A 21,939-nucleotide genomic window follows, 5' to 3' on the forward strand; every position below is an offset into this window, starting at 1 on the left:
ACGTCACTAACACAGTCTGATGCCTGCTAGAGGAGCCATTTGACCTAATTAGAAGAGCAGAGAAAACACTTATCCAACACTCTGCAGAGCCCTGTGTCTTCAGCACCCCATGAGTTCTCCCTCAAGGTAGGCAAGATGAGATTTCAGAAAAGAATGCGAGCTCCCATCACTGACATTTTAGGATTCGTAAATGTTATATAGTCGGAAAAAAAGATATCATTCAGCTTTCATTTTCAGAAATACGAAGACACGTTAAATGACTTGCTTTGCCTAGCTAGATTGTGGCAAGGCCAGAACTGAGATTCAGATATTTTAATTTGCTGTTTAGTGTCATGACTACTTGGGAAAATATATAACACTTCGATGTCCTCTTCTCCATCAAAGATGAAGCCTAACCTACTATCAGGAAGCAATTACATCAATCTCTGTGAATTGTCTTTTTAAAAAGTTATCTTCTGGATTTAAAATTCAGAGTAATTCCCAATGATGTCATTATGAGTTTGGCAGATACCATCTACTCAACTTTGCTGTAATATGTTCAGGTAAGATCAACTCCCACGTTAGATTAATATGCTTGTGAATACTGTAGAGACTTTTTAGGAGAGAGTTTATGGCAATAAACTGATTGGTTCAATCCCCGACCCAAACCCCACCCATTCCTTTTTATTTTTTAGCTTTCTGCAGCTGCGGCCAGCCTCCTTGGGTACTGAATATATTGCAGAGAAAATAGAATTAAGTTTGGGTCTCAAATTTCTGGGTAACTTTATAAGGTCATAACTGTCATTTTGGAAGAAGGCAAAGTCACATCCCAAGTCAGCTCAAAGAGCGACATTTTGAGCAAATATTAAATAAGTGCAGTTCTTCCACACTGCAGAATTTTACAACACCCTTACCACCTTAGCAATTCCTAGCCCATGGAAAGCATCAGAAACATTATAAAAGAGATGGGAGGGGGCCGGGCGCAGTGGCTCACACCTGTAATCCCAGGACTTTGGGAGGCCGAGGCAGCAGATCATGAGGTCAGGAGTTTGAGACCAGCCTGGCCACCGTGGTGAAACCCCGTCTCTACTAAAAATACAAAAATTAGCTGTGTGTGGTGGAGGGGGCCTAAAATTCCAGCTACTCAGGAGGCTGAGGTAGGAGAATCGCTTGAAACCAGAAGGCGGAGGTTGCAGTGAGCCAAGATTGCGCCACTGCACTCCAGCCTGGCAACAAGAGCGAAACTCCGTCTCAAGGAAAAAAAGAGAGAGAGAGAGAGAGAGAGAGAGATGGGAGTCCGGGTGTGCCAGTGTGTCCTCCCATTTCAAGGTGCTGATCTTGAGAGATTTCTCTTTAGAGGCTTCTCTCCAGGAACTCTGTGACCTTAGGAAATGGGTTTTTTGTCATCTGAATACATAAAGAAGTAGGATCTGAAGTATCTGGACTTCTTAAAATGAAGAAAATGGATCTCCCTTAATGTACACTATCTATAAATTAAATATCAAAATACAGAAAAGCAACAGGTCAAATAGAATAAGCATTAAGAAAAAGCTTTCTAATAAAAAAGTGAATGAAAGTCAACCTGTGGCCCTACACATTCGTATACTGTGTGTAAAAACTGTAAAAACCAAAACAGCTAAAAAACCAACCAAACAAATAAAATGGTACAAAACAAAAACAATAACACAAGATTAAGAAAAATAAAAGCCTGAAACTTTAAAAACAAAAACAACACCCTAACCTGAGGGAAAGAGGTGGGAGAAAAGAATACATGTCAAGATCAGCCTCAGAAACTTCCACCCTTTATACAAGGTACCCAGTAAAGCTCACCTCAAATTGACTTAGTAAGTCCCTTTTACATTTCATTTGAACCATGAGGTGTAAAACAATAACATTTTCCTTCCTTTTTTAGATATGAGGTCAAACTATCAAGGATTAATTCCATTTGCACATGAGAAATTATTCCTCTCAAAAATTAATGAAATAGTAAAAAGAATAGTTTAGAGCTTCTACAAATCCTGGTTCAAGTGAGGATTCAAGAGTCAGAATGTACTATTAACGTGACCCAATTTATGCCCACAGTACAGTTCGTAAGTATCCCTGGTAATATGTATGCACTGAAATATATTTTTCCTCACATTATTTGGCTTTAGAATACATAAAGATCAAAATTCCAACAATTGTTTCTAAACATTTTTAAGTTACATAATGTTTTAAGAAGCTGACAAAAACAAGATTGTCTCCTCAGAAATATGTACATTTGCATATCCATGCAAAATTTCATAACTTTTCAAGGGACGCATGGTCCTCTTGCATTTCTTCTGTAGAGCCCTTGGGCTTTGATATGGTTTGGCTGTGTCCTCACCCAAATCTTATCTTGCATTATAGCTCCCACAATTCCCAGGTGTCATTGAAGGAATCTGGTGGGAGGTAATTGAATCATGGGAGCAGGTCTTTCCCATGCAGTTCTCATGATAGTGAATAAGCCTCATGAGATCTGATGGTTTTTTTTTTTTTTTTTTTTTTTTTTTTTTTTTTTTTTTTTTTGAGACGGAGTCTCGCTCTGTCACCCAGGCTGGAGTGCAGTGGCCGGATCTCAGCTCACTGCAAGCTCCGCCTCCCGGGTTCCCGCCATTCTCCTGCCTCAGCCTCTGGGTAGCTGGGACTACAGGCGCCCGCCACCTCGCCCGGCTAGTTTTTTGTATTTTTTAGTAGAGACGGGGTTTCACCGTGTTAGCCACGATGGTCTTGATCTCCTGACCTTGTGATCCGCCCGTCTTGGCCTCCCAAAGTGCTGGGACTACAGGCTTGAGCCACCGTGCCCGGCCGATCTGATGGTTTTAAAAACAGAAGTTTCCCTGCGCACGCTCTCTTTTCTTGGCTGCCGCCATTCGAGACAGCCTTTCAGGCCTCCCAAGCCACGTGGAACTGTAAGTTCAATAAACTTCTTTCTTTTGTAAATTGCCCATTCTTGGGTATGTTTTTATCCACAGCGTGAAAATGAACTAATAGAGTAAACTGGCACCAGTAGAGTGGGGCACTGCTGAAAAGATACCTGAAAATGTGGAAGCAACTTTGGAACCAGATAACAGGCAGAGGTTGGAACAGTTTGGAGGGCTCAGAAGACAGGAAAATGTGGGAAATTTTGGAACTTCCTAGAGACTTGTTGAATGGCTTTGACCAAAAGGCTAATAATGATATGCACAATGAAATCCAGGCTAAGGTGGTCTCAGATGGAGATGAGGAACGTGTTGGAAGCTGGACTCTTGCTGTGTTTTAGTAAAGAAACTGGCAGCAGAATGTTTTCTGTTTGAGTTACAGGTTAGAGGGCTTGCAGGATAGTGCTGTTCTACCCCAGTGTTGAACTGAGTTACTGAGTTTTATTAAACTATTCTTTCAGGTTTTGAAAACTACACCCTTTAGTCTAGTGCGGGGCTGTGCCATGGAACCAATCTGAAAGTCAGTCAATGCTTTTGTGAGAACCAGTCTATAATAATGACTAAAACTGTTGTACTGAGTCAAGCTTATGTCCCATTCCTTCTCTTAACATGAGTTATCTCATGAGATACCCTGAGGTCTTCAGGCAAATGGTCTTCAGTGTGTTTGGATTACTTGCCCTCCCAGTCTGTCAGACATGCCTGCATGTGCAGTTAGACTCTAATTGATACCTTAGCTACATCAATCGACGTGTGATTGTTCTTCATATACTGTACTCCAGTGTTGAAATATTGCAAACCATTCCGTATCAAAGTAAGCAAATAACCTTATCTCTGACTCTGAGCATTAGCCTACGAATTGCTTAAACACCTACCATCTCACAGTTTTAAGGTTCTTTTTTCAAAGTCCAGCTAGTAGCAAATAATTTCTACACTAGTCTATGTATACAGTAATTAACATAGGATGAGGAGTCAGACCGATACCTCCACCACTTTCTATATATGTGACTTTGGGCAACTTTTCTGTCTTTGCTGAGCCTGCATCCTCATTTGCAAGATGGTAACAACATGGTACCTCCCTCTTAAGGTTGCTGTGAGGGTTAAGTGTGATATGAATGCAGGACCTGGTGCAGAATAAGCATCCACCACATCTCAGCAATTTTACTTCCTGCAGGGTTATGATGGTTATGCTACTGGACAGTTGCTCCTCCACCATGGCCTCTTGCTGTCTGCCTTGAAATTTATAAGGTAAACCAGAGTTTCTCCATCAACTCATGAAACTACAAAACATCTGCTGTAGAGAGCAGCAATAATATTTCCCACAGACTGATTCAAGTGTGAATCCTGGCTCCTTCCCTTTCTGAGCCAATGATCTTGGTCAGACCACTCTCCGAGCCTCAGTTAATCTAACATAAAAATAAGGTGCTGTGAGGATCAGTGCAAAAATCTACACCACATGGACAAGCATATAGCAGGGGCTTAAAGAATTATAATACCTTTCCCCTTTTCCTTCTTAAAGGAATTTGTGGTATGAATACAACTTTGGTAGCTTAAATTTTCTTTTCTTTTCTTTTCTTTTCTTAAGAGACAGTTTCATTGTGTCATCCAATCTGGAGTGCAATGGCACCATCATGGCTCATTGCAGCCTCAACCTACTGGGCTCAAGCAATCCTCCCACCTCAGCCACTTAAGTATCTGGGACCACAGGCACACGCCACCATGCCCAGCTGATTTTTGTATTTTATGTAAAGACAGGGTTTTACCATGTTGCCCAGGCTGGTCTCAAACTCTTGAGCTCAAGCAATCCTCCTGCTTCAGCCTCCCAAAGTGTTGGGATTATAGGTGTGAGCCTCTGTGCCCAACCTAAATTTTCCATTTATTTCTAAGCCAGAATTAATTAAATCACAGTGTGTTAGGGCTGAAGTCATAGATTTCAGAAATCATTTAATTCAATATCCTCATTTATTTATTTTAAAATTATATAATTAAAAATTATAAAATACATGTTTGTGGTAAAACTTCAAACACTATAAAATACATACAATTATATGGACATACTTTTCTCCCTGAAATTAATTTCTATTAACAGTTTGATGTGAATGCTTCAAGAGATTTTTGTGTGCATAGATATACACATTTTATATATACAGACAAACATATATAACTTTATATAAATAGATTATTAAAATATGTCTATATTTACATATTTATATACAGTTCTGAAACATTGTCATCCAAAAGTCCTTTTCCTTTCAATATTTTAAATATGGCTTATTTAACTACTGCATAAAGCTACCTTATATGAATGTATCACTATATGATGATGTATCAATCATAGCCCTTAGATGGCTTGTAATATTTAGCTATTAAAAGCGATATTGTAAATCCTTGTATGAAACTTTTTTTTATGGTCTAGATGTATCGAGGTAGAACACTAGGTGAAAGGTCATGCACAGTCTACATTTTGACAGCTACTGCAAAATCAACCCTTAAAAGATTGAACCAATGTAACATAATAGGGCATGAAAATGGCTGTTTTTTCTTTCATCAATTCTTTTTAATTTTCACAAGTATTTTTAACTTTGCCAATATGATAGGATCAAAATAATATCTCATTGTAGTTTTAGTTTGTATTTTTCTGAGTTATAATGAGACTGAAATTTTTTGTGTATTTTGGCTATTTAATTTTTTTTTTTTTTTTTTTTTTTTTTTTTTTTTTGAGACGGAGTCTCGCTCTGCCGCCCAGGCTGGAGTGCAGTGGCCGGATCTCAGCTCACTGCAAGCTCCGCCTCCCGGGTTCACGCCATTCTCCTGCCTCAGCCTCCCGAGTAGCTGGGACTACAGGCGCCCGCCACCTCGCCCGGCTAGTTTTTTGTATTTTTTAGTAGAGACGGGGTTTCACCGTGTTAGCCAGGATGGTCTCGATCTCCTGACCTCGTGATCCGCCCGTCTCGGCCTCCCAAAGTGCTGGGATTACAGGCTTGAGCCACCGCGCCCGGCCGGCTATTTAATTTTTAGTTATGAATTGCTTTATCAAATTGTTAACCTGTTTTCCGTTTCTTTTTAAATCTTTTAATGATTTGCTTGGGTTTTTTCTTTATTGTGAATATTGATCTTCAGTTTGTTATAAATGTAACAAATATATTTTTCTTTTTCCGTTTTTAAAAGTTTACATGTTTTGCCTTTCTTTAGTTATTATTTCATCATAGAGAAGTGGTAAAATGTTAATAGAGTTCAGTCTTTGGGGCTTTTCAATTTAACTTCCACTTTTTCTGTTATTCGTAGGCAAGTCTTTACCTTAAGGCTGTAAAATATATTCTTTATATTTTCTCAATATTTAACTTCCTTTTTCATTTGAAATTTGAGACCATTTGAGATTTATTTTTCAGTATGGGTTGACATTAAGTCTGAATTATTCTTTTCCTAACCAGTTATTTAATTTTACCTGTATTAGTCTTTTCTGATTCTACTGTTATGAATACTGCTTTACTCCCTGATCTTACATTACAGAAATCTGAAGCCCAAGAGAGATTATGTGACTTTTCTAGAGGGATGCTTTACAACTGGGAGCAAGTCTGCCCTGCCAGAGAATATTTGGCAATGTCTGGAGAAACTTCTGGTTGTAATTACTAAGAGAGTGCTGCTGGCATCTAGTGGTAGAAGCCAGGGATGTTGTTAAACATCCTAAAATGCACAAGACAGGCCCCCCACAAGAAATTATCTGTCCTAAAATGTCAATCGCGCTGAGGTTGAGAAATCTTGGGATCATCACAGTATATAAATACTGGTCTTAAAAAATTTACTTAATAAAGGTATATAAACATGTGTTTTAATACCTTTAAGGTATTTACAATTATTAGCTTTTGGTATCTGTTGATAAATCTTCCAAAAGTTGTTTGCATATAAGCTTGCCATTGTGAGTTAGTAGACGTCCATTTTCCAGATGAGAAAAAGATGTGAGCTTTTCTCATTGTCTCAGGAGCAATGTTACTTCATTTCTATAAGATGCTGCCTGTTCTTCATGACACTGAAATTTTTCATTCTCACCAACTCTAGAACAAATGTTGAATCCTCTGGATAGCAACTGCATATCATAATTGTTTGTTCTTTTCAAAGCACTGGTTTTAATCATGCCAAGTGGAAACAAATTTTCAACCATGACTTTACCTTTCATATTAAAAAATCAGACACAGAATCATCAGCAGCACCAAATTAATGGTAATGATTTCAGGTCCCACTCCAGACCCACTGAAGCAGAGATTCCAGGTTTGGGGCCCAAGACTTTGTATTTTCATCAGGTGAACCAAATGATTCTGAGGGTGAGCTGAGTTTGGGAGCCAGTGCTGTGCCGCGCTCACAGGCATGCTACCTGTAGGAAGAGATGCTCTAATCCCCGTACTACAAATTCTCCCAGCTCGGCTCCTGTCCCCAGAGAGGAATTTGGTCTCAGAAACTGAACGATTCATGTCGGCAATAGGATAGTGAGGAAATTAAAAATAAAAATAAGTGAAAGAAGACTAGTTTTTTTAGGGTTAAAGATTTTCCTATATTGACCACATCAAAAATGCAGTAAAATGGTGACTCATACTAACCATGACCTCTTTGAGGTTTTAAAATGTGTAAGGAGAAACTACAGAGATTGAAGACACAACCATGCCAGTTACTTGTTTCTAATGATAGTTTATGTTGGTTCCATTTTGTTTCATCTCAAAGTGGGTTTAAATATTAATTAAGCATCATAAAACCAGCTTGCATTTAACAAATATAGCAAAGCCTAGAGAATAGGATCACATGGATTTGATCTGCAGAATTCCAATTGGAAAATGCTGTGAATCACCTAATGTTGCACATGGATGCATTTTTGCTTCACTTTTAATCCCAAAAATGTATATTATATTATCAAATTGCAAAACATCAGTGGCCACACATTTACTAACTTTTGCCGGAACTTTCAAGTAAAACTTCCTTTGCTATCTTATACAAGATAATTGAAGTTGTTTAAAACGTTTGTTTAAAAACAACTATGACTTCAACTACTTATCTGTGCAGATTCTATCATATCATATAGCCAAATAAAACAAAGCACTATGGTGTAAGTCTAGGCGGATATAACCAAAGTTCTGTTCTTTGTAATCCCATTTCTAATTTTGGGGATCACTGAAGTAGTGTCACCCTTATCACTGTACTTCATGATATGTGAAGGTCATCAATTTGAATTTTATATGATAAATGTATACTACTGCTACTCATTTACTTTATGTGTGTTGAAGCCTCTCCAACATTTTTTGTTTGGAAAGATTTTTTGCTTCTAAATGTGTCCCTGAGTAAGTTGGTTTCTATAATCCTTCTCTCCTCTGACATTATATCTAGATGTTTTTAAAAAAATAGAAAATGTCTACTTATATTTTCAGCCTTTGCGAATTGAAGTAGGAAGTAGATAAATGGCTGGGAATTATTTTAGTCCTGAAGCACTTAGAGGGGAGTCAGCCTTGTGCGGCTTCCAAATTTAGGATTTAGGATCAGCCAGCAAGCAGTACAAAGCACCATAAACCTTTATGGAGGAAGAGGGGAACTATACGATGGGAGAATCACCCAGACACTGAAGTGGCAGGCATTGCGGTTTCCCTGGCTGCTGTGGGGAAGAAGGGCAAGGTTGTGCAACTCTGCTGTTGTCCTGCTCTGATTTTTAAAGTGATCACGTTACAGGACTATGTGGTGTTGAGGCTGACAAATCCCTGGCAGATCAGATGAGTAAACTCAGGCCAAGGAAAGGGAAACAACTTGTCCAAATGTTTAAGATCAGCTTCAGCATGATGGAGGCTAAGGCAAGCAAGGGGCAGAAGGAAATGAAGAGAGGAGAGAGAGCAAGTAGGGTAAGAAGAGGCCCTTTTAAGCACCTCATAGCATTCAGGAGACAGCTCAGCGCTTTAAAAGAAATAAATGGTAAGTGTCTCTGTATCCAGAGATAGCCTCTCCTTACGCATTCTAGCTTTTGGATTGAGGCCTTGGGATTCTCAGCTCCATTGCCAGAACATATCAGCATGTTGCCTACCTTGAACTGTCACTAATGTTGACATATACCATTCCCAAAAGCTTTCCCCCAAAGGTTCCTGACCTAGAGTGTTTATTTGATTGTGATGTCTGGCATATCTTTCCAACAGAGGAAATGGAGCCTATTCTTAATCATATTAATACATACCAAACAAAATAATCAAAACACACAACAAAAAGAATCCAGAAACTTTATAGACAATTTAAAAAACATTGCCCTTAAAGATATAGAAGAAAATTGTTTCCCCCTCTCCCACCCCTTCAAACCTGTAATATACCTACTGAAAGATGGGAAAATCAGGGATCAGAAAAGACTCAAGCTGTCATTGGATTTCTTTAAAACTTTTTTCCCAGGGCCACTAGAGGGGCAGGCACAAAGATGTACAGATTTGGTTTGGGGCCTGGGAGTCCCAGATGAAGCCTAAAGTCACAGGGTCACCTAGTGGGGAGTCTCACTTAGAAGATACAGTAGAGACGAGTGGAATTCAACAGACCTGGATTCAAATTCCAGCTCTGCCTCTCACCAGCTATGGGCCCTTGGGCACATTTCTGATTTTCAGATTGCTCACTCATAAACGGCTAATAATAACAGCATCTTTCTCACAGCACTGTTGTGAAGCCTGAGTAAAATATATGTGTGAGGTGCATAGCATAGTGACTGGCGTACAGAAGCTACTTAAGATGTTGTTGCTATTATTAGGATGAATATCAATTTGTCGGCTTGAGATAGAAAATATTAGAAGTGAAACTGATTACTTAGGAATCTTCTATCTCATTTTTCAGTTAAAATATTAATATATAAGAAACCTGGAACAGGCAATCTCAACAATAGACCATGCTCTGTAGTAATTACAGTATACTGGGCTGGATTTAGCTCAAGCTGGCCTAGTATTCAGCTACTGTGGAGGCCATGGGCTTTGCCACATCAATACTTAGCAAGTGAAGAATTTGAATGTTCTCCATGTAGTAATCTGGGTAGACAGCCAAAGCAGAAATGTACTTTAAGGCTATACAGATTGATTCTCTGTATTGATTAAATCATCAGATCTATCGTTGGTTGGCTATGTACCAAGAGAATTTTGAAATAGGCAGGCCTAAAAGACTTTCTACGTTTTGCCATAATGAGGTTTGTCCATCCACAAAACCTTTCTAACACCCCAAAACAGTGATACTACTAGTGTTTTTGTTTTTATTTTACTGTATTTTTTAATTTTTATTTTTCGAGACAGGGTCTTGCTCTGTTGCACAGGCTGGAGTGCAGTGGTGTGATCACGGCTCACTATAGCCTCAATCTCCCACATTCATGTGATCCTTCCACTTCAGCCTTCCAAGTAGCTAGGACTGCAGGTGCATGACACCATACCTGGCTAATTTTTGTGTTTTTTGCAGAGACAGGTTTTGCCATGTTGCTCCTTGAGCCCAGGAGGCTGGTCTCAAACTCCCGGGCTCGAGCGATCTGCCCGCCTTGGCCATCCACAGTGCTACAATTATAGGTGGGAGCCACCATGCCTGGCCCTAACAGTGTTTTTAAATTCATCTAACTGTTCTAGGAAAAAAATTGCTCCCTTATTTTTTCCCCTTTAAGAAGTTACTCCATTTCCACGCATGCTCCTTCTTCCCTGTTTCTCCAGTAGATTGTTAGGTTAAGAGGAAGGCAAGCAGATTCTCTTGCTTAACACATGCATACAAAATAAAAGGGTTTCTTTCTTTCCTCCCAAAATGCTTACCACTTATTTCCTTCTTTCATATTTACTCAAATTTGCAATTAATTCCCTTTAAAATTATTCTTTTTTATAGATAAATTTGTGTAACTCCCTGATGGGAAATTTGGCAATTTGTGTAAAAAATTTAAATACTCCTAACTCATAAATTTATTTTTAGGAGCCATCTGTGGAGAACCAAAATATTTATAAGAAAATAGTGAAAAATTGAAAGTAGCATAAATAGTGATGTGAGTGAACTGGTTACAGAAATTATAATTCATATTTATAACAAAATATTCAGTCATTACAAAAATATTATAGAGGTATATTATAGGTAGTGCAAAAGTGTTCATAACATGTTTTAACAGAGAAAACGAAGGCTGCTAAATAATACTTATTGAATACTTTCCGATTATCAATGAACGTGAACAGAAATGGGACCAGAGAGAAATCTATCAAAATATTAACCAAGTAGGTTTCTCTGGGTAAAAAGGAAATTAACTTATTAGTTTTGTTAGTTTCTATTTTCTAAAATGGCTATAATAAACACATTTTATTTTTATAATTAGACAAATACAGTAAGTTTTTTTTTTTTTTAATTTAAGAACATATTGCCAAGTCTATTTAAATCTAAGAAAGCAATAGTTCAATTTAGGAGTGGAAAGAGCCGTAGGCATGACCTACCTAAATGCAGAGTCCATTTGTTGAAGGAGGGCTGATTCTGGAACGACTTTTCTTCAGGTCAGATGCTATATTATAAAGGAAAGCCAAAGTAGTGGAGGAAACAGGACGTTGACCATGCAGAGCTTTCCCTATAATCAGCCATCACCTTAGCAACAAGCTTCGCTGCCTCAGGCCTAAATTATTCTGTAGCTGCTTTAATTTATGGATACCATTTTCCATGTCTGCCTAGTGGGAATCATTAGGCAGTGTCCCGATGTGTAGGTGTACATCACTGGGGCTAGGGAAGGGTGTAGCTGATACATTAACATGGTATTACATGACCTTGAATAACATGGTATGCCAGTCAGTCTCTGTACTAGTTTCTTCTTGCTGTTGTAACAAATTTCTGCAAACTCAGTGGCTTAAAAAGCACATAAACTTATTCTCTTACCTTCTGGAGATCATAATTCTAAGATCAAGGTGTTGGTAGGGCTACTTTCCTCTGGAGACCAGAGAAGAACTCACTTTTTGCCTTTTCTAGCCACTAGAGACTGCCTGCATTCCTTGGCCTGTAGCACATCACTCCAACCTCAGGTCCATTGTAACATCTCCTTTTTCTGACTTTGGCCTACTTGCCTCTCTCCTATAAGGACCCTTGTAATTACACTGAGCCTAACAAGATGACCCAGGATGAACTCCTTACTTCAAGATCCCAACTTAATCACATATGCAAAGTTCGTTTTGCAATATAAGATAACATAGTCACAGGCTCCTGAGATTAGAATGTGGACATCATTGGGGGCCATTATTCATCCTATTACAGTCTCCCTATCGAGTTTCCTTCAGTCTTCTGAGCACATCAAGGAGAAAATCTAGTTTTGGCTTATGTCATTGTTTCTAGCACTTGCTAATCTCCCTTTCAAACAAAGAGCATGCATTTAACAAAAAGAAAGCAGATATTAAACTCAGGTGTACTGGATAGGCATGGCATCTATCTACTTCATTATCAGTCATGTACTTTTCATTATTTTATGGTTACCTTCAAGTTTTGGCAAATGATACTTTATTTTTTTTTCTCATTTATACTATAGCTGCATAAAATTTCTTTTAAAAAATGAAACAGTGAATCAACTTTGAGACTTTTAAACAAACAATATTATTGGTAACGTGCAGATTTTGCAAACATTGTGAATGAGGAATGTGAATGACTAATGTTTGGGAAATACTGCCATAGGAGAATACTGCCCTACTTAAGATTAGGGAAGGGTCATGTTGTTTGGGGATGACTATGCTCCCTCCCTTAGCTCTGCGTGAGGCCTCTCTTGAGGAATGTAACACTATTTTCTTTCTGCTTCTTTTGACAGTTGATTCTTTCCAGGGGTAGAGGGTGAGCCAGCAAGACAGGGAGAGGTACTATCCATTTTATTCATGAAGAATGAAAATTGACAATGGCAAATCTCTGGGACATTATGTATTGGTCATTGGCTATATGCAAAGCTCCTTGCAAGGTTTGCTGAGAGGTAAAGGCAAGTCCCTGCATTACAGGTGTGAGCCCCTTTCTGGTAGAGGACTACAAGTCAGGGCAGTTAAAGGTAGAAAATGGATGGGACCATAGGAAAAGGAACAATCTAGTGCTGTGGAGTTCAGATAGAGAGGCGATCCTTTTAGCTGGAAGCAGAGGATGGAAGAGTGAGAATAGGGAGGATCAGGAAACTTTTCATGGTGAAGACAGTTTTTCTTCAGAAACTTTGCCAACAATTTCCTCAAGGGCATTTAGGGTGGGGGCCTCATCATCACCAATACTTCAGTTTTTTTTTTTTCTTGATGATATTGTCAGTATTAGGAAGTTTTCCTGAGTACCAACTACTTGCCAGACACTACGCTTGGGACTCCATATATGCTACTATACTATTAATGCTAAAGCGATGAGGCTGGTTTTCTTATTTCCGTTTTTCAGAAGTGCAAACTGAGTCTCAGAGAGACTCAGTTACTTGCCTGAGATCATATTGCCTGTAAGTAGCAGACATTTTCTTCAAGTGCTGTCTGGTTGTAACGTTGATAAACTTCCCCTGCAATAAGCTGATTTCAGCGGCTTTGGTCTAAAGTGCTTCTCCCAGTCTGGAACTAATTGAACTAATTGAGCTCTGTGTCCATGTGTCCTGCTTCAGCTAGAACTTATCCAGTCTCACTAATATTCTTCCTAGGGTTTTATCCAGAGTTGTCCAACGGACAGCACTGATGGAAATATTTTATACGTGTGCAGTAACCACTAGTTACACGTGGTATCAAGCACATAAAATGTGACTAAGACTGAGCACTAAATTTATTTGATTTGATTTGAATTAATGAGAGTTTAAATTAATATAGCCACATGTGGCTAGTGGCTACTGAACAGAGCAGTATATAACTAGACTCAATCATATTAAAGTTAAAATCATCCAGGCAGTAACAGTGATCTAGGAGGCAGAGTAGATATGGCTCAAGCTATCCTGAGTCACATTAACTTTACTCTAGAAGACAACTTTACAAGGAACTAAAAGGGACAGGATTAAAGATTACTAAACACTGGACTCCAGAAATCTGTAACCATCAGCTTAGCAGATCCTATATTCTTCAATGGAGCTGAGAATTGAGAAGTCTGCTCTTCATAATGATTTGAAACTTTCTAGTCCCAGAGAAAAGTTGACCAAGGAACTGCCCAAGACTGAGTCCATATGGAAGAACTTCATCTTCTCTAGGAAGAAAGTGGGAAGGTTTCATAAAATAAATGAATGGATTCACAGGATCAGCAATAAAGTTACTTTATTACATACAAAATGTTACAATGGTAGGAAATCCCTGAAAGCCAATACAGGCCACTCTGTCATCTTTGAATAAGTTAGATGTGGGAAAGTGGCCAGTTTTCTTACCTTTTTTTTCTGAGGAAGAACTGCAGTTAATTCCTCAGGCTTGTGTCTTTGTCAGTGCTGGTCTTGAAGTTTTATATACAATAGTAATATCCTGGCACAAACTGCTGTGGCTGTTTGAGGTTAGGTAACATCCAGAGCACCATCAAACCTTGGAGACTGGATTCTTTAAGTGGCATAAAGATAGCCAGCCTCAGGTGTGGGAGTGGTATATACATTGTCCTTGCAACAAAATAAGTCTTTACTTGGGGACCATAATGTGTACAGTCAGCTGGGCTCTGGGACAACTAATCATGATTTCTCTACTAATTTGTCAAACAAGTCATTGAGGTTGCTTATGGGTCTCACCATTCTTTGGTGCTAATATCTGATGGAGAGGTATTTGCCTGGGGTTATAATAACTCTAGACATGTAAAATATGGATCGACAGTTAATCAGCCAATTGCTCAGAGAGTCACTGGCTGCTTACGGAATAAAGAGGCTGTGAACACAGCTTGTGGACAGGTGTGCTCCATGGTGGTGGTAGACACTGGGGAGGCTACCTGTGATTACAGACACACATTAATATTAACAGATGAAGGCCAAGCATATGCTTGGGGTGCCAATTATGGGCAGTTCGGCACTGGCAATAAAAGCCACCATTCCTATTCTACCTTTGTCCTTGTGGAAAAGGACAGAATTATAGAGATTGCAGTCTGTCACTCTTCCCACACATCTGCGGCCAAGACCCAGGGTGGGCATGTGTACATGTGGGGCCAGGGCCAGTTTGTGATCCTTCCTCACCTCACCCACCTCTGCACGTCTGCACTGATGACACATTTGCCTGCTTTGCTGCTCCTGCCATCACGTGGCGCCTCCTCTCTGTGGAACCTGATGACCACCCTCACAGTGGCTGAGTCACTGAAGAGGTAATTTGACAACCTGGACACTGCAGTCTTGAAATTTGTGGTCGATGGAAAGTACATTTATGCACATAAAGGTCTTCTCAAAATTTGATGTATGTGAGCATGTTCATTCATTGTTGGAAGGTAATGAGGATAATATTGTAGAAATGAGTGAATTTTCATACTCTGCTTACTGGGCCTTCCTGGAATTCGTGTACACAAACAGTACCAGTCTTTCTCCTGAGGAGGCAGTAGGATTGCTAGATTTGGTTGCATTTTATAAAGAAAATCAGTTGAAGAAAGCTCTGCCAACAATCAAGGCATCTGCGAGGAGAGTGCAGTCACTCTGCTCTCGACTGCTGTGAAGTATGATGCCTGGGATTTGGAAGAATTCTGCTTCAGGTTTTGCATAAACCTTCTGACTATAGTAACAAATTTCAGGTTTTGCATAAATGGACCATGATCTCCTGGAGAACTTTTTCAGAAAAGAAAGCAGAGTTAAAGCCTTTAAAAATGGATCCCATCTTCAGAAAAGGAGTTTCTGAACCTTTCTGTTTCCCCTGCAAAAGTCAGAGGTAATCATGTCTCTTGAATTAATACTATGTTTGAAGAGTTACATTTGGCTGAGTACTTGCATCTGTCAAAAGAAGGATGATGGTGAGTAATTTCATCTGCCTACATCCAGAGTTTATGTAGAAAGCATTGAATACTCTGATCAGATGTGACTAAGGTCTAGGAAAAAAAAAATGAAATATCTTATTTACCATTTCTGCTTTTGAGTCACTTAAGTTGGATACCTTTGTACCCTGGTCTCAGTATATGCTATTCTGGCCCAAACATTCCATTATTCAGCTGGCTGATACCACATAGATAGCCTGATAAGGAGTGCTGTTCCTACCACATTGTCAGTACCCAGCATGGTGCCTTGCATATGGTAGGCACTCAATTTATTCTAAATCTTCAGTATGCCCAGATAATAACTTTAGTTGTGGAGTACTGGATGAAGTAATAACTTGCACAAAGTAAATCTAAAATACTCTAATTATTGAAGTTCTTATTCTTCTGGTACATGATTCTGAGAAATAGTGGCTAATTTAGAGCATTAATTACAATTCACCAAAATGCCTTGGCTATTAAATTACCCAAGATTCAAGTGCTAATTTTGATTTTCTGTTTACTCTGAGTCATTAAATTCTCACATGGGATTATTGAGCATGAAGTATTATTTTTGAATGAAATCCCTGGACTGATCTGCCTCACATCATGACATAAGGTCTTTTACTTTTATCTATGTTGAGGGATTTGCCTCTGTAAGTGAAAATGACTATGTATTTTTCTTGCAGTTGACTTTCATGTCACTATAAAATAGGTCCTTTAATTTGGCACTAGTATAATTATAAAGTACTATCTGAAAAGGAACTAATACTTACATTTCATGGGCCGCATTAATAAGAATGAGATAAATTTATACTATTTATTTATTTAGAGAGAGTCTCGCTCTGTCACCCAGGCTGGAGTGCAGCAGTGTAATCTCGGCTCACTGCAACCTTTGCCTCCCAGGTGCAAGAAATTCTCCTGCTGTAGCCTCTTGAGTATCTGGGATTACAGGCATGCACCACCATGCCTGGCTAATTTTTTGTATTTTTAGTAGAGGCGGGGTTTCACCATGTTGGCCAGGCTGATCTTGAACTCCTGACCTCAAGTGATCCACCTGCCTTGGCCTCCCAAAGTGCTGGAATTACAGGCATGAGAATTTATACTTTTTAGATCAAAACAAGTCACTCAATTGCAAAAGAGAAACTGGAATGGAACATAGTGTCAGATTCTTCTAATATGTATCTCACAATATAATATTATGTAAATAAAACTCCTTTGGAATTAGGAATCTTGTTCTGATGCTGAACTATTTGATAATAAGGTGCTTATTTGCAGATAACAGGGAAAGAATCATCTAATCAAATTATTTTATCTTATGGTAGAAGACAATGAGGCCCAGAAAATGTGACTTGCTCAAGGTAAAACAAAATAATCCTCCAAAAATCAAATGAACTAAACAGATATAGATTCTTGGTTTTAGAAATTAAGATACCTGACTCCCATTCACAAGCTTTTCACATTCTGGAAAGGGAAGAAAACATGTGGAGTAAGCTGAGAAATATGGTTACCAGCCTATGGTGAGATAGATGGTGGATGATCTCCAAAGGTCACTCAGGAAGGATGTGGTTACCACTAAAGCCTGGCCACATGTGAATCACAGCTGTTAAAAATATTGCATCTTCTTCGGGGAGTACTTTCATTTTTTAGAACAGCTAATGCTAAGATTTTTTTTTAACTCAGAATAAAATATAAGAAACAAGAATATACTGAAATAAAAAGAATATTGTATGAAATAAAAAGGAAAAGTTAAAAAAGTGGCTTTCCTATGTAATATTTTACACACACAAACACATATATCCAGAAATACATGCATAGATATGTATGATTTAATACCTATTTAATATACATACATAGAAAGATACATAAATATAGATGAAACAAACAATACCCTGGAAAAAATATATCAAAATTGATGCAACGAGACAAACTTCATTTGTAATGTTTAATTTCCAAACCCTGGTAGTAAATATAGATGTTCAATGTAATGTATTCGATACGGTTTTACAGGTCTGCAATTGTTCATAATAAAAATGCAGTAGTTTGATGGCTAAAGAAAGATGGACAGGACAAAGAAAAACTGAAAGAAAACTAAAAATGGAAACACACTGGAAACTGTAAAGCACTGAATTCCATAGAAGTACGTTAGTAATCCCAAGAAAAACTTGATTATTAAGCCCACAGGTCAGAGAAAAAGACAAAGAAATAAAAATAATCTTTGACAGAGAAGATGGTAGACATTGAAGAAACATATAGGTAACAGATTATTGACTAGATTAAAACAAAGGACTAAAAGGAATAGAGACATCAATATTCAAAGGCATGATAGAAGAAAACTTGGGTTAAAGAAACATGTAAGTGCAGATTGAAAGAGTTCACTGCAAAATTAAAGGGGACACTTTTGCAAAAATATGCTTGCTAAGTTCGTTTCATTATAGAGATGAAAACGAAACTACAATAATATAAAACAAGTATATAAGCAGAAATTTAATTATTTTCTTAAAAAACACAACAGGTTACCTACAAACAGATAAAAATGAAGGTGACTTTACACACTTCTGTTGTAATGCTAAACTCCAGAAGAAAATAGAAAAATGTCTACAGAATCTTGTGGTGGAAAGATGTTTTAACCTTTTGTGTTAAGGCAACAAAAAACATTCTCAGACATTCAAGGGTGCAAACAATATTTAAAACATTTCTTCCTAAAAAAATTCCTTGAAACATATCAAAGAGCTAACAGGTATATCAAAAAAGTGGAAAACAAAGTTAAAATTAGATAAATATAAATAACTATGGAAATATACATATGTATTATGCCAATGCCAAAAAACACACTTGAAGCTACTGAATATCACACTATACTTATGATATGTGCATTTTATAATTATTAAAATACACATGTGTAACTTTGTGATATGAATATGTATTTCATTATAACATTAAACATTCTCTGGTTCCATGCATACCTGAGACAAGTCTTGTGGAGTAGGTGGTCAGTAATTTTCCCTTGGCTTCACCCCAATACTGATTTGTTTGCTTCTGTTTTGAATGTTCAGAATGCTTTGAACCACACACTGTTGATGTCATATTTTCATAGACTCTAGGGCCAGATTTTCATTACCTAGAGTTTCCAGGGATCTTTTCTTTGAGGTAGGGGTAGAGTGGCAGGATATAGAAGATATTTTTAAGTGCTTATTTTGTTTTTAATTTTTAATTTTTGTGGAGGCATATAGTGGTGGTGTATAAATATTTATGGGATATATGAGATACTTTGATACAGTCATACAATATGTAATAATCACATCAGGGTAAATAGGGTACTCATCACCTCAAGCATTTATCGTTTGTAACACAAAGGATACTATTTGTGTTATACTCTTAGTTATTTTTTAAATGTACAATTAAACTATTGACTATAGTCATCCTGTTGTGCTATCAAAAACTATAAAAGTGCTTACTTTGATTAAATTTATTAAGACCACATCATATCCCAAATTAATAATCTTTCTTAGCTAAGTTGACTGCTTTGATAAGGAAAGAAATTCACACACAAACTAAAATGGCAAATATGCATAGAGGGTACAAAAAGAAGAAAGGTTTGACTCCAGAATTTCTCCATAAATGGAATTTATGGACAGTCTTATAGGAAGTAGAATGCAGGAGAATGATGAAATTTTCTTGAAGGTGCATTCCCTAGAAAGCATACTGTTTTTATAGAATTTACCTTTTTATATCTATATACTAAAAATTGTTCATGCTTTTATTTATATTAATACTTCACATAGATTTTTAATGATGGTACCCTATTGTTATGATTATGATTATTTTCATTTGGTTTGGTTGTGTGGGAGATATGATGATACCGAAGGCAGTTTGGATAGAGCTAAAGACGTTTCACATCTTGACAATGGCTGGAGAAAGGCCTTCATAGTCAGTCAAGGTATAAATACTAGCAATCTGTTTTCACCCGACTCCAAAGCACTTCTTAAATCACATTAGAACTCTAAAATGTAATGAGAACCGGGTCACTATTTTGCAATCTCTAAATGTCAAATTAAAATATGAATCAGGGATTGTGTAGTCAAGTCAATGGGAACTCTGGCTTGAGTAACATATTTTCCCTTTGAGGCAGTGTACAGATTACGGAAGGTGTTAGCACAGAAAATTTAGCTTTGAGTGGGACATGCAATTAATTCAAATTAAAGAATCTGAACTGAGTGTTCTTTTTATTTTCAAGACATGTCACTAAGCAGTGAAAAGCCAAAAAGATAAAGCCAAAACTTGGAAATAACCCACATGTTTTTCAGTGAGTGAATGGTTAAACAAACTGTGGCATGCATACCGTGGAATGCTATTTAGCAATAAGGAGGAACAAACGATATAAGAAACAATTTGGATAGATCTCAAGGACATCATGCTAAGTGAAAAAAGCCAATATCAAGGACACATACTCCATGATTTTATTTATAAGACATTATAGCGATGGAGAACAGATAAGTTGTCAGGGATCAAGTTCAAGGAGAGCTGGTCATGGTAGTAGTGGTGGTTGACCAAAAAGGAATAGCAAGAGTGAATTTAGTGTGGTAATGGAGAGTTCTATGTCTTAATTGCTTCTGTTTTCAAGCTACTTAAAATGTATTAGGGCGGTAGACTTACATAAAACTCTCCAAAAAGATAATTCGGAAGCATAATAAAAAGTGATTTAGGCTGGACGCGGTGGCTCATGCCTGTAATCCCAGCATTTTGGGAGGCCGAGGCGAGGCGGATTGCCTGAAGTCAAGAGTTCAAGATCAGCCTGGCCAACGTAGTGAAAACCCATCTCTACTAAAAATGCAAAAAAGTAGCTGGCCGTGGTGATGGGCGCCTGTAATCCCAGCTATTCAGGAGGCTAAGGCAGGAGAATTGCTTTAACCTAGGAGGTGGAAGTTGCAGCCAGCTGAGATTGCACCATTGCACTCCAGCCTAGGCAACAAGAGTGAAACCCCGTCTCAAAAAACAAACAAACAAACAAACAAACAAACCAAAAACAAAAACAAAAAGTGATTTAGAAGAAGGAACGGTAATTCTAGGGCATATAGTTCACAGAAAACATTTCTGGTATTGTGGCCAGACCTTGGTAAATATGGGAAACCTTCCTATGAGAAGAGAATGCAGAGGTGATCAAAGTTGAACAAAGCCCTGATGGTGAAACAGGTCCCTTGTTCTTTGGTTAATGAGTCTCAGAAAGGCCGTCACTTGAGCAAGACTTTGCCTCTCTGAAACTGATCATACCGTTTGAAAGAAATTCACCGAAGTTCAGAGTCAGAATTTACATTTGACATAAATTTGTGTTGAATGACATTAATGTTATTGTTTACCTTGTTCTATTAAAAATAGCAATGGCAAATCAAAACCACAATGAGATACCATCTCACACCAGTTAGAATTGCAATCATTAAAAAGTCAGGAAACAACAGGTGCTGGAGAGGATGTGGAGAAATAGGAACACTTTTACGCTGTTGGTGGGATTGTAAACTAGTTCAACCATTATGGAAAACAGTATGGCGATTCCTCAAGGATCTAGAACTAGATGTACCATATGACCCAGCCATCCCATTACTGGGTATATACCCAAAGGATTATAAATCATGCTGCTATAAAGACACATGCACACGTATGTTCATTGTGGCACTATTCACAATAGCAAAGACTTGGAATCGACCCAAATGTCCATCAGTGACAGACTGGATTAAGAAAATGTGGCACATATACACCATGGAATACTATGCAGCCATAAAAAAGGATGAGTTTGTGTCCTTTGTAGAGACATGGATGCAGCTGGAAACCATCATTCTTAGCAAACTATCACAAGAACAGAAAACCAAACACCGCATGTTCTCACTCATAGGTGGGAACTGAACAATGAGATCACTTGGACTCGGGAAGGGGAACATCACACACTGGGGCCTATCATGGGGAGGGGGGAGGGGGGAGGGATTGCATTGGGAGTTATACCTGATGTAAATGACGTGTTGATGGGTGCTGACAAGTTGATGGGTGCAGCACAGCAACATGGCACAAGTATACATATGTAACAAACCTGCATGTTATGCACATGTACCCTAGAACATAAAGCATAATAAAAAAAAAATAGCAATGGGATATTGAAGCTTGGGAAACTAGA

General features: G+C 38.1%; 1 pseudogene; it reads left to right on the top strand.

Moving 5' to 3' along the window:
* Positions 1-13,948: 13,948 nt before the first annotated feature.
* LOC105481203 (RCC1 and BTB domain-containing protein 2-like) lies at positions 13,949-15,667 on the top strand (annotated as a pseudogene).
* The last annotated feature ends 6,272 nt before the right edge of the window (positions 15,668-21,939 follow it).

The sequence above is a fragment of the Macaca nemestrina genome, chromosome 9, assembly GCF_043159975.1.
Source record: "Macaca nemestrina isolate mMacNem1 chromosome 9, mMacNem.hap1, whole genome shotgun sequence".
Lineage (NCBI taxonomy): Eukaryota > Metazoa > Chordata > Mammalia > Primates > Cercopithecidae > Macaca > Macaca nemestrina.